This window comes from Alexandromys fortis, unplaced genomic scaffold (genome assembly GCF_014885135.2).
Source record: "Alexandromys fortis isolate MF-2015 unplaced genomic scaffold, M_Fortis_MF-2015_v1.1 scaffold_18, whole genome shotgun sequence".
In the NCBI taxonomy this organism is placed as follows: Eukaryota; Metazoa; Chordata; class Mammalia; order Rodentia; family Cricetidae; genus Alexandromys; species Alexandromys fortis.
Genome location: NW_026067897.1, coordinates 9,383,587 through 9,396,288, shown reverse-complemented (window position 1 = coordinate 9,396,288; position 12,702 = coordinate 9,383,587). Strand labels below are relative to the sequence as shown.

Sequence of the window (12,702 nt, the reverse complement as noted above, 5' to 3'; positions counted from 1 at the left end):
TTTAAAAATTTCTTTATGGTCTGTTCTATTACTGACTGAGTTTTCCATATTATTGAACTTTGGTTTTGCTGAGAAATAAGATAAAAGGTTTAATGAGTTATTTAAAGGGCCCATGTGCTGGATAGGTTTTTTTTCTCAATTTGACACAAGCTAAGACATTTGGGAGGAGAAAAACCTCAGTTGAGAAAATGCCCTTGCCGTACTTGTCTGTGGGCAAGCCTTTGGGGGCATTGTCTTGAATAATGGTTGATGTGGGAGAATTCAGCTCACCATAGGCAATGCCGTCACTGAGATGGTAGTCCCTAGATGGCAGAGGAAAGCAGGATGAGCAGACTATGAGCCATTAAGCAGCATTCTCTCATGGCCTCTGCATCAGTTTCTGCCTCTAGGCTCCTGTCCTTGCTTCTGTGGATGATGTTCTAGAAGCATAAACCCACTCCTTTTCAGGTTGATCTTTGACATGGAGTTTCATCAAAGCAATAGAAACACTAAGAAATCCTGATACCATATTTTTTAGTTTCAGTTGACTCAGTGGATGCTCTAAGAATCCTTTCTGCTAATAGAAGTAATCTCTATCTATCACTGGGTTTTGAAATACTGAAAACTGCAACTCACAGAAGAGCAATCTATCGTTATCATCATTTTAAAACATCTTTTCACTCTGTTTATATTTTTATTTTAGAAGAATGAGAAAAGACAACATTTCTACCATCTAAGAGTGAAAGAATCTCATCAATATTGGGAATGAGAAATTTGAACAGCAAAAGTTATGTAACAAACTAAGCTAGAACCCTGTTCTGGTCATACAAAGTACTGAACTCATATTTCATCATGTGGCCAAAGTTCATGCTATGATAGTGCCCCCCAATGGGCTGCTACAGAGGGCTTACCTGCTAAGATTCACACTGTTCCCGGGCCTCTTCTCACACATCCACCCTCTTCTCTTTCTACTCTGTAGACACTGTAGTCCAACCACAAGGAAACAGTCAAGACACCCTGGTAGGACAAAAGAGACTACATTTCAAAGAAATGTAAAGTTCACAACCAAAATTCAACTTTCTAATTTAAGGAAACTGGGGTGAAAGGAAGAGACAATAAATCCCTAACATGGTGATCCACTTAGTGTTGTGACCATTGTCTACTAGGAGAATTGGTGACAAGCATAGCTGAGACTATACATGTTAATTTCTTTGTTAAATTTGAGGCAGAATTGTAACTGCTGTTACATTTTTAACTTGATTGATAAATCACAGAGTATTTTATTTTGTGTCAGAGTATGTAGACAACAGTCTCTAAAATAGAATTTTCCCCTCATGTTTTCCTTTCTTATTCTCTTTTAAACAGTATAGTCAAGGAGGATAGATTTAGAATAACTACATGAGAAAAATGCTACAGAGGAATAGGCTATAAAATTTGCCTTTATTTAACCAGTGGTCATTTTTTTCTATGCCAAGCTTTGATGTCAATGCTGTAGATGGAGTTCTGAGAAAGACTCGTAATTTCTTTGGGTATTAGATTCTTAGAGAAAGAGACAACCAAACCAGTGACAAAGAAATAGCACCACAAAAACTGTAACAAAGAAGAAAATCCCTGCTTTTTGTATGTAGCAGAGGGCAGTGCTCTTCTGGAGTGGTGGTGCCTGAGCAAAGGTCTCATCAAGAAAATGAACCACCTTTTCCTGCAAAGATGGGAAACCGGAAAATGCTAGGTAAACAAGATAGGGGACGGTCCCATGTGGCAGGTGAAATTCTGAGTTATCATATCAAAACCACCTTTAGATGGAGCTTTCAGCTCCTTGACGATGTCTGTGATGTTGCCCACAAACTGTTTTTATACACATAAATCAGTGACTCGAACTACGGGAAAAGCAAAGAAGCAAACCTGTGTTGTGCTTGTTCAAGTCCATTGTCTTAGTCCTTGTTCTCCCAAGCTACCTGGGATACTACTGATCTATTTGCTGTTGCTAATATTAAAATACCTGAGACTAGACACTTTATAATGAATTGTTTGGTTAGTTATGTACCTGAAGGTTTAAAAGTGAAGTGTTTGTCATGCTGGTAAAGGCTTTTGGCTGTTTGACAGCCTGGATGGTTTCATGGTGGCGGTATATGTGAGGAGAAAGAACCTGATGAGACAGTTGATCAGAGGGATTCAGGTGTCAGCTTTGCTCCTTCGATAATAACCTACTCCTGTGGGAACCAAGTCGGGTCTCATAAGGATGTAATTAACCCTTTCTGAGAACAATGCCTTCACTTAGCTAAATCATTTCCTAAAAGCCCCACCACCTTGGAATGTTTCCCAGTGAGGACCACACATTCTGCACACGAACTTTCAGGGATACACTCAGGCCACAGTCAGATTCTATCCTTGGTATCCCTGATAGACAGGGAGGGCCTTCTCCATGTAGGCTGTTCTCTCGCCGAAGGCATCCTGCAATGCCGGATTAAATGACATGAGCATCTTCTATGCTCGACATCACATAACTTTACAGGCATCTAACCCAAACCCCTTAGTCATTCAAACTCTCTTGAATAGATTTCTAGGAATCAGCCTTTGTTTGTGCCTAACATTTCTTCCCATCTGTCAAGCAGTTATCCTATTTGGGGTCATTTCTTTTGTGTGTGTGTCTCTGCAGTTTGTATCTTCTCAACATCCCTACTCAGAATGCATTTCTCACCATACTCTGTCAAAATTATTTCTTTCAATTAAAATTTAGCTCAAATTCTACCTTTTTCACATATAATTGATCACTTGGTATTTCGGTAGTCTGATTACATCACTGGAGAATTTTTTTTTTTTTAAGTTTCAAAAGTTCTGGTACCATCCAACCCTGGAATCTATATTAAATGAATTTTCTTGTGGAACCTGAGATAGTCTAGTAGGCTGTGTTTGTTGCCAGGATGTGAGCAGACCTTGTTAAAGTCATTTATTCCAGGATTGTGGTCTGAAGTCATTGTGATTACCGCAGTGTTCCTCTGCTTTAGGCTTTATATTCAATGACGCATCGAGAGAGACAGGCTTAGGCTGCTGATTTAAACTCGCAAGAGCTGCTGGTGATAGAGGCCATCCCAAGGTTACTAGAGCTGAAAGACCAGTAGATTGTGATCATCTCCTTTTAGAGCTAAATGTTCCCAGGAAAGAGCGGAGCATTTTCTTCAAGTCGGTTGGGAGGTTAGATAGCAGTGTGCATTTTATTGCATTTAAATCATCACGGGTTCCCTTCCTCAGAGAAGATGGAAAAGGAAAGCATTAGAGCATATGGAGAAAACCTACAAGTTTTGACACTTAATTTCTTTCTTCTTGAAAAATGGTAGCTCCTTCTGTTCCTAAATTACGTAATCTACATGAGACACAGCTGCCTGCAATAAACTCATCCTGGATTTCTTAACACCACAGCTCCACAGTAAACTAACAAATATGCAAAGCACCACAGAGGCAAGCTGCAAGGCATAATGGCGTAACCCTAATGTGGTAGCATTTACCTATAATACCAGAATTGGAATGATGAGGCAAGAGAGCCATGAGTTCAAGACCAGCCTGGGCTACATAGTGAAACACTATTTCATAACAAATACCCATCATGGTGTAATCCAACAGACAATATATTGCTCAGCTCATTCTGAGGACTTAAGTGGCCAGTGCCAAGGATCATAAGAGCTCTGGGGTAGTGAATTATTCAATAAAAATACTTGATAATATTGCAAAGAAATTCATCCTGAGTCTAGGAGGAAGAAGAAGTGGCTCTGTTTTAGTAACAGGTGCCATCAATTTGGTTCTGGGATGAAGTGCATGATGTAACTGACAGAATAAAACAAGAGCTGTAAAACTGTAGTGCCAAGAGGAAAGGGAGTCAGAATGCAAAGCCACCTGCTTATGCCCTTGTGAAATGGACAGACACAGCATCCGGGGTTTTTTCAGTCCTACTTCTTCTCATTTCCAGTCTTTTGGTCCAAGGGCTCCTCCACCTCCTGCCTGTTGGTTCCTTGTTTCTTCCTTCCTTCCTTCCTTCCTTTCTTTCTTTCTTTTTTTTCTGGTTTTTGAGACAGTATTTACTCGGTAGCTTTGGAGCTTGTCCTGAAACTAGCTCTTGTAGACCAGGCTGGCCTTGAACTCACAGAGATCCACCTGCCTCTTCCTCCCAAGTGCTGGGATTAAAGGTGTGGCCACCACCGCCTGACTGGTTCCTTGTTTCTAATGACAGGCTCAGAATCATTTTAAGTCCCTAGCCAAGTATCCATTGCATGGAAGGAATACTTCACATTCCCCTGACTTATGATAGCAAATCAATCGGAAGAGGGTAGAGACTCGTCATGTTATCACTCAGGGAACGTGAGCGGTTCACAGAACCCCAGAGCAGATAGGAATGTCAAGAATTGGGTCTAAAGAGTGGCATTCACGAGCATCTCTTGAGCTTGCTCTGGGTCTCTGAAATTGTAGCATAGAGGAAAGCCCCTATTATGCTTGGGTAGGAGTTCCGTCATACACAGTATATTTCTTTACTCTAGAAAAATAATCCAGATTCAAAATTATTTTTGATAAATTGGAAGGTTAAGATCAATATGAGGACCTGAAGTTGAGCAGACAATCTTAGCTATAAAACTAATTTTTTTTTAAAAAAAAATCTAAACTGTACAAAGCAGAGTGAGGCAAACATACTTATCAATATCAGTTGATGGAAAGAGAGAGGAGGAAAAACACAGGTTCCATTTGCCTCGGAGGGTAGGACAGTCATTTGTAATCATGGGATTTTCACCTCAGTTATGTTCATTGAGGTGAGTTAAATATTGCATTGGCTTGGATCTCAATAAAAACAATAAAAAACAATGTGTGGATATTTTTTCTTTGTTAATATTAGAGTTATTCCATATATAAAACTGTAACTTTTCTGAGGTCATAAACCAACAAGCAGGTATAGAAATAATTAGACTTTTTAAAAAGGATTATAACCTGTAAGAGAGCATTCTCTTAATTCACTTGCTCTGGGCCAAGCCAGTTGCCACAGCACAAAGACAGGCGAGCAACCTTGGAGAGGCCCATGTGCCACCTCTGCTTGACAGGCATGTCTATGGGTTATTTTGAGTTCTCCAACTGTGGTTCAGTCTCCAGATAATTGAATTTCAGCTGGGCATGGAGACAGATTGAATCAGGACCACCCTGCTTCTCAGTTACTGAATTCTTTCCTACATACAGGGAAAGGTTAATGTTTATTTTTTTTTTAGCCAAGTAAGCCTTCAGAGTAATTTGTATGAAGAAGAAAATTAAAGAGTCACTGAGGAAAGAGAAAAACGGCATTAAAGAGGCGGAGTAAAGGAGGTCTTTGATTCTTTTAGCATATATATATATACATATGAATATGCATTTTGTATAGATTTGTATTTATTAATACAGAGTCTTGCTACATAGTACAGTTTACCCTCGAAATCACTATGAAACCCCAAGCTGGTCTTAGGGGTCACAGAAGTCCTTCTTCCTTGTCCTCCTGAATGCTAGGGTTACGAACAAGCAGCTCCCAGAACAGCTTCCATCAGAAGATTTATTATAAATAAATTCATGCATTTTAAAGCCTATGTGATGGTCATTCTATGTAGCTACTCTTTTCTAGCTTTTGTTTCTGAGGGAACATACTAGAAACAAATAGAGCATGGTTGGAACGACCCTGCTCTGAAAGTGCTTATGCAGGCTTTTGGTGACCACATCTTTATTCCCTTGGGTTTGCACCTCCAATTCTCAGCACTGGATTGCCACATTACCTGGAAACCCAATGCTGAAACTTCTGAGAATTGTTATTTTCCATTGTGACCTCCAGTGCCAGTTTTCATTCACATCAAAAATAAATGATCTTTTTCTTCCTCTATGTTAGTGGTAATCCTTACCATGGTCTGTTTTAGTTCTGTTCTATCCATCTTACTGGGAGCATGTAGTAGCTTTCCACTGTAGGTTTTAGTTGTAGCTCCCTGGTGCTTAAGAAGATAAACCATTTTCTTGTATTTACTGATACTTTATTTTCTTTGAATCAAGGTTTGTTCTGGTTCTGTTTATAAATTGGGCTGGTTTTTTTTTTTTTGTTTGTTTGAGCTATACAGAATTTTAAGAACACAGCTTAAAGCCTATTTTCATTATTCAGTCTATACCCTGGAGATATGTATTCGATAAATGCACAGACCAACATCATGGGAGAGGATGGTTTAAGCTCTGGAACGCCATTTTTAATTAGTCATCTCATCATACACATGACTTTAAGGAAGTCGCTGACAATTTCAGGTAAATTGGTAGGTTCAAAAACTAAAATACACAGACTAAAGAATGAATAGGAGATGAAAAGGTAGCCTAAGCAAGGCCTTCACTTTATTTTAAAGTATGAATTGCTTTCCCACAGTTTCTGTTGGTGGGCTCACATGTGTAGGAGAGAACCAATTCTACACACTTCATTATAGGTGGAAATGATAGGTTACAAACCTTTCAGAAACGCCGTAGCTGTGCAGAGTGCCTTGCGAGGCATCGAGCACACCTTGTTCACAGTGTCTAATTGGAGTTGGTAGACTTGTCTTTTAGGGATATTAGGAAAGGTCTCAAAAATATGAATGCTAAAGCATGTAACATATAAAATAAATGTCTTAGTGCATGCTCATAAGTGTGTTGAGTTGATTAAGCTAGCGTAATTCTGTGCTCCCTGTGGAGAAGGAGCAAAAACAACATGGAGAAAGTTGTACTGTTACCCACATTTTGTCTGAGTCCTTTGTGTGTGTTTGTAATCTAATTCACTCTAGTGAAAGAGATCGATTTCCGTGTGCAACTTTTTCAGTGAACAATTTTATGTTAGTTTTAATAAAAGAAGCACTTTGCCATCTTTTGGTTATGAATGTTTCAAGTAAGGATGAAATCAAATCTTGCAAATGTTCTTTCTCAAATATAAAGAAAGAAGAGGCTAGAGACACAATGAAAACACAGCTTTATGCAGATGAATCTCTTCAAAGTTCACTTTAAATCCACCCTCATGGGTTATTAAAGAGAGAGCAGAGGCCATCTCAACAACTCGACTGTTTTTTAATGCTTTGCACTAACAAGAATTTCCAGGTGACCTCCAGCTGTCTCACCGAGGAGAAATTAAAAAATAAATCTGCACAAAGGAACAGTGACAGCCTCCATCATTCAGAGGCTCCCCTACATAGTGACATCCTCAAATCACAGTACTGTACACAAGTAAGCTTTCCCAGTTTCTGTTTTTTTTCCCCTTTCACAGTGTTTAAATGAAATTAAACCAAATCCAAAGAAAGGGTCAGAGTGTTGAGGCAATACCTGTGACTTTTGTATTTTATTTCTCGGAGAGCACAGGAACTGATAAGGAACTCTCAAGAGAGCTTCCTCATATGACATTTTAGGGTTTTCGGATGTCCCAAAGCTTTCTCTTGGCTTCAAGTTCCCAAAGTCTGCTCAATAAAATATAATGTGCTTTGATGATAAATCACACTTAGAGATATCCTACCTTGTATCTACTTTCATGATTTTTATTTTATTTATTTATTTATTTATTTATTTATTTATTTATTTATTTATTGGATTTTCGAGACAGGGTTTCTCGGTAACTTTTGGTTCCTGTCCTGGAACTAGCTCTTGTAGACCAGGCTGGCTTCGAACTCACAGAGATCCGCCTGCCTCTGCCTCCCGAGTGCTGGGATTAAAGGCATGTGCCACCACTGCCCTGCTCCCATGATCTTTAAACTAGAACTTATTTGTACTTGGGATCTACAAACACTCTCTAAGAATGTTGTAAGAGCTAGGCTTGGTGGCACACCCTTGTTATCCCAATCCCAGCATTCTGGAGGCCAAGGCAGGAAGATTATAAATTAGCAGCTATCTTGGGCAGTATAGTGAGATCTTGTCCAAAATTAAATTCCATTAAAGAGTTCTTGTAGACAAGGAACCTTCAGCACACATAGTGTACTTTTCTTAAATGCCTGCAATCAAGGAGTGAGGTGTTTAATCTCTTCTACCATCCTAGGCAAAGGTATACTTATCTCACTTACCAGACAAAGGTATACTTGTCTCCACAGAGGTAATATGGTATAATGTCTTAATGATACAAAAGTCTCTGGGACAAAAGAATAGTCTGGAATATAAAAACCTGGAGACTATAGACCCTGGATTCCACTGTTATTTATTTTTTCATAGTTTATATATACTTCTGAGTTTTAAAAAGACTAACTTATTTTAAATTTTGTTAGAAGGCTCCTATACCAGCCTCTGTTCAGGCTGAGGGGTGGACGGGCTGCTTTTCTGCTTCAGTCCTTGGTCTTGACTGCACTGCTGTGAGAGGGAGGCCTGAAGCTCCACACCTGAGTACAAAGGCTGCTTGCAGACAGAGCTCCTGGCCTGACTTCTAACAGACGTGCTGCAGGCACAGCTTGGCACTCTATCTGCCTGTCTGGCATCTACATATCTGAGAACTCACAATCTTCAGTCACGTAAGTGGCGTAATTATGGGAATTTTTTGGTAGGGATTTCATCCAAATGGAAACATTCCTTCCCAGAAGAGTATCTCTAAGACTCAGGAAGTAAACAACACACAAGTCTTAGGAGCTCCCAAAATGTATACTGAAATTCAAAAGACTTCTTCCCCAAGGTTATATAAGCAGCAGCAATTTATCAGTGAGTAGAAGAGATTCCCTGACCAGCAAGCTGAGCTGGTTGTTCAGAGAGCTCCATGGATGCAGCTTTCATGAGTCATCACTAACTCTGGGTTGTGTGTTTTGTTGACATGACTGCCTTTGCCATCCATGCTCCTGCATGTAATCCCATTCAAATAATCCTGTAAATAACCATGATGAATCCATTGGTTTTCCAATTATACTTTGGTGGGATGATCTTTGGTTTTCTATCTGGAGTAGACATTTCTATCTGAGTTAACATTTGTTCAGATTTCCCCAGGAAATGTCACCCAACAAAATTGGCACCAGGAAAAGGACAAATGGAACTGAAAAATGAATTCTGAAAGAGTGGAGCATGTTCCCTGCAATAGGTGCTAAGCCATGCAGCTGAGGAGATCAGGGTAGCCGCAGTGCAATCCCACTATGGCTGGGCCATCTTTTGCCTTCTGGTATGAATCCTTGCTGTGTGGGGACTGCATGTTTCTCAAGATGAGTGATAGATCATTCAATCAATGTAGAGTCATGTAAGAACTAGATTTTGGGGGCAAAATCTTGATGTTGCCATCTTCCTAGCAATATCACTCTTGGGCATATACTCAAAAGATGCTCTATCATACTACAAGGACATTTGTTCAACTATGTTCATAACGGCATTATTTGTAATAGTCAGAACCTCAAAACAACCTAGATGCCCCTCAATCAAAAAAATGGATAAAGAAAATGTGGCACATGTATACATTGGAGTACTACTCAGCAGTAAAAAAGCAATGACATCTTGAAGTTGCCATCTTCTTCTATGTGGTATTGCCTTTCTGAAATTTCTGTTGCTGTGATAAAACACCACAATCAAATTCTGCTTGTGAAGAAAAAGGTTTATTTCACCTTACAGTTCCACAGCACAATTCATCATGGAAGTATGTCAGGGCAGGAACCTGGAGGCAGGAAGTGCTGCAGAAGCCATAAAGGGGAGCTGCTTACTACCTTGCTCCTCATAGCTTACTTAGCCTGCTTTCTTATAGCACCCAGGACCATCAGGCCAGGGAAAGCACCACCTATAGTAGGCTGTGCCTTCCTCCATCAATCATCAATTAAGAAGATACCTAACAGTCTTCCCCATAGTCCAATTTTATGGAAGTCTTTTCTCAATTATGGCTTCCTCTACTCAGATTCTAGCCATGTCAAGTTCACACACACGCACAAACACACACACACAGAGATAGAGAGAGACATTAAAAGAGACAAGTAGAAATAATACCCTTCCTTTAATGAGTGGGGCTCACCTTGTGAGCATAATGATAGATTATGAAATGTTTAGAAATTCCTGAATGCAGCACATGAGGAACTGGATCATAGCAGGAAGCAATGCAAGGCTGTGGCACTTGGGTTTAGGGTCTTCCTATAAAGAACTTGATGAATAAGAGAAGGGTATGTGTGTGTGTGTGTGTGTGTGTGTGTTTTGTGTGTGTGTAACCTTAATAATTAAAGATAAGGCTACAAATTTGAGAAGGATTTGGGGGAACATTAGGAGCTGGAGGGTGTAGTAATACGAGTGGCGGGACTGCGTCCCCAGCACCCCAGCCGCCTGCTAGCTTATGCCCTGAAATAATTACACGGACACTGTATTCTTTTAAACACTGCTTGGCCCATTAGCTCTAGCCCTTTCTGGCTAATACTGATATCCTGATCAACCCATCTCTAATAAACTGTGTAGCACTGGTCTTACTGGGAAAGATTCAGCATGTCTGACCTGGTGGCTTGCTTCATCGCATGCGTCTGCCTCAGAGAGCAGAGCTATCGAGTCTGCCCGGAAGAGGGGAACATGGCGTCTCTGCTTCAGAGAGCAGAGCTGTCGAGTCTGAGCTCACTTCCTCTTCCTCCCAGCATTTTGTTCTGTTTACTCCACCAACCTATTTTTAACCTATCAGGGCCAAGGCAGTTTATTTAACCAATGACCTTCCTCCATCAGGAGGGGGTGGAAGTGATATAAATATAGCACTCTTGAATGGAATTCTCAAAAAATATTAAAAATTGAATTAAAAGTAAACATTTGAATTATAGTAAAATATGCTAATTAGTCAAATGAATGCACTTAATTTGTAACATACAGTTTAATTAAAATCATTAGTATTCATCATACTCAAAATATCACACCATGAAAGACCTCAATATCAGTCCAAACACACTGAACCTGATTGAAGAGAAAGTGGGAAGTACTCTAGAACACGTGGGCACAGGAGACCACTTCCTACGTATAACCCCAGCAGCACAGACAGTAAGGGCCTCATTGAATAAATGGGACCTCCTGAGACTGAGAAGCTTCTGTAAAGCAAAGGACACTGTCGCTAAGACAGAAAGGCAACCCACTGACTGGGAGAAGATCTTCACCAACCCCACAACTGACAAAGGTCTGATCTCCAAAATATATAAAGAACTCAAGAAACTAGACCGTAAAAGGCTAATCAACCCAATTATAAAATGGGGCACTGAGTTGAACAGAGATCTCTCAACAGAAGAAGTTCAAATGGCCAAAAGACACCTAAGGTCATGCTCAACTTCCTTAGCGATCAGGGAAATGCAAATCAAGACAACTTTAAGATACCATCTTACACCTGTCAGAATGGCGAAAATCAAAAACACCAATGATAGCCTTTGCTGGAGAGGTTGTGGAGAAAGGGGTACACTCATCCATTGCTGGTGGGAATGCAAACTTGTGCAACCACTCTGGAAAGCAGTGTGGAGGTTTCTCAGGAAATTTGGGATCAACCTACCCATGGACCCAGCAATACCACTCTTGGGAATATACCCAAGAGAGGCCTTATCACACAACAAAAGTATATGCTCTACTATGTTTATAGCAGCATTGTTTGTAATAGCCAGAACCTGGAAACAACCTAGATGCCCTTCAATTGAAGAATGGATGAAGAAAGTATGGAATATATACATATTAGAGTACTACTCAGCAGTAAAAAACAAGGACTTCTTGAAGTTTGCAGGCAAATGGATGGAAATAGAAAACACCATCCTGAGTGAGGTAAGCCAGACCCAAAAAGAGGAACATGGGATGTTCTCACTCATATTTGGTTTCTAGCCATAAATAAAGGACATTGAACCTATAATTCGGGTTCTTAGAGAAGCTAAATAAGAAGGAGAACCCAAAGAAAATCATATAGGCATCCTCCTGAATATTAAACTTCATCAGGCGATGAAAGGAGACAGAGACAGAGACCCACATTGGAGCACCGGACTGAAATCTCAAGGTCCAAATCAGGAGCAGAAGGAGAGAGAGCACAAGCAAGGAACTCAGGACCGCGAGGGGTGCACCCATACACTGAGACAATGGGGATGTTCTATCAGGAACTCACCAAGGCCAGCTGGCCTGGGTCTGAAAAAGCCTGGGTCAAAACCGGTCTCGCTGAACATAGTGGTCAAGGAGGACTACTGAGACCTCAAGAACAATGGCAACGGGTTTTTGATTCTACTGGACCTATTGATTTCGTGGGAGCCTAGGCAGTTTCGTGGATGCTCACCTTACTAGACCTGGATGGAGGTGGGTGGTCCTTGGACTTCCCACAAGGCAGAGAACCCTGATTGCTTTTTGGGCTGACGAGGAAGGGGGACTTCATTGGGGGAGGGGGAGGGAAAGGGGAGGCGGCGGTGGGGAAGAGACAGAAATCTTTAATAAATAAATAAATAAATTTAAAAAAAAATCACACCATCAGGTATTTAAAATTTGAGAATTGGAATAACTGAGTTTTGATTTATTTTACAGTATCAAATTACTTTAGCAGGTTTAATTCCCACATTTCTGAAGAGTACAAGATGAAGCTTCCCAGTTTTTAAATAGCCATACCCAAAACAAAAAAAACACTGAGAAGAGATAACACATGGAATTCATGTTTGTTGTTAGAACAGAGATCATCATCAAAAAGAAAGAGAAAAACCTTGGAAAGATGGTATAAGCGCCCCCACATCACAGTGTTAAATAAGAATACGGTTTTCAAAAAATTTTTATATAATTTACTTCATATTTACCTTCCCAGTAAGAAATACACAACAT

General features: G+C 40.2%; 1 long non-coding RNA gene across 1 annotated transcript in view; it reads right to left on the bottom strand.

Annotated features, from left to right (window-relative positions):
* Nucleotides 1-399: 399 nt before the first annotated feature.
* Nucleotides 400-12,702, bottom strand: part of LOC126514560 (uncharacterized) — a 68,255-nt gene continuing 55,952 nt past the window's right edge. The window contains exons 2-3 of the long non-coding RNA XR_007595610.1: nt 891-996; nt 400-419 (exon numbers count right to left, since the gene is read on the bottom strand). This is a non-coding gene — a long non-coding RNA (uncharacterized lncRNA). The remainder of the gene's footprint in view (nt 420-890; nt 997-12,702) is intronic.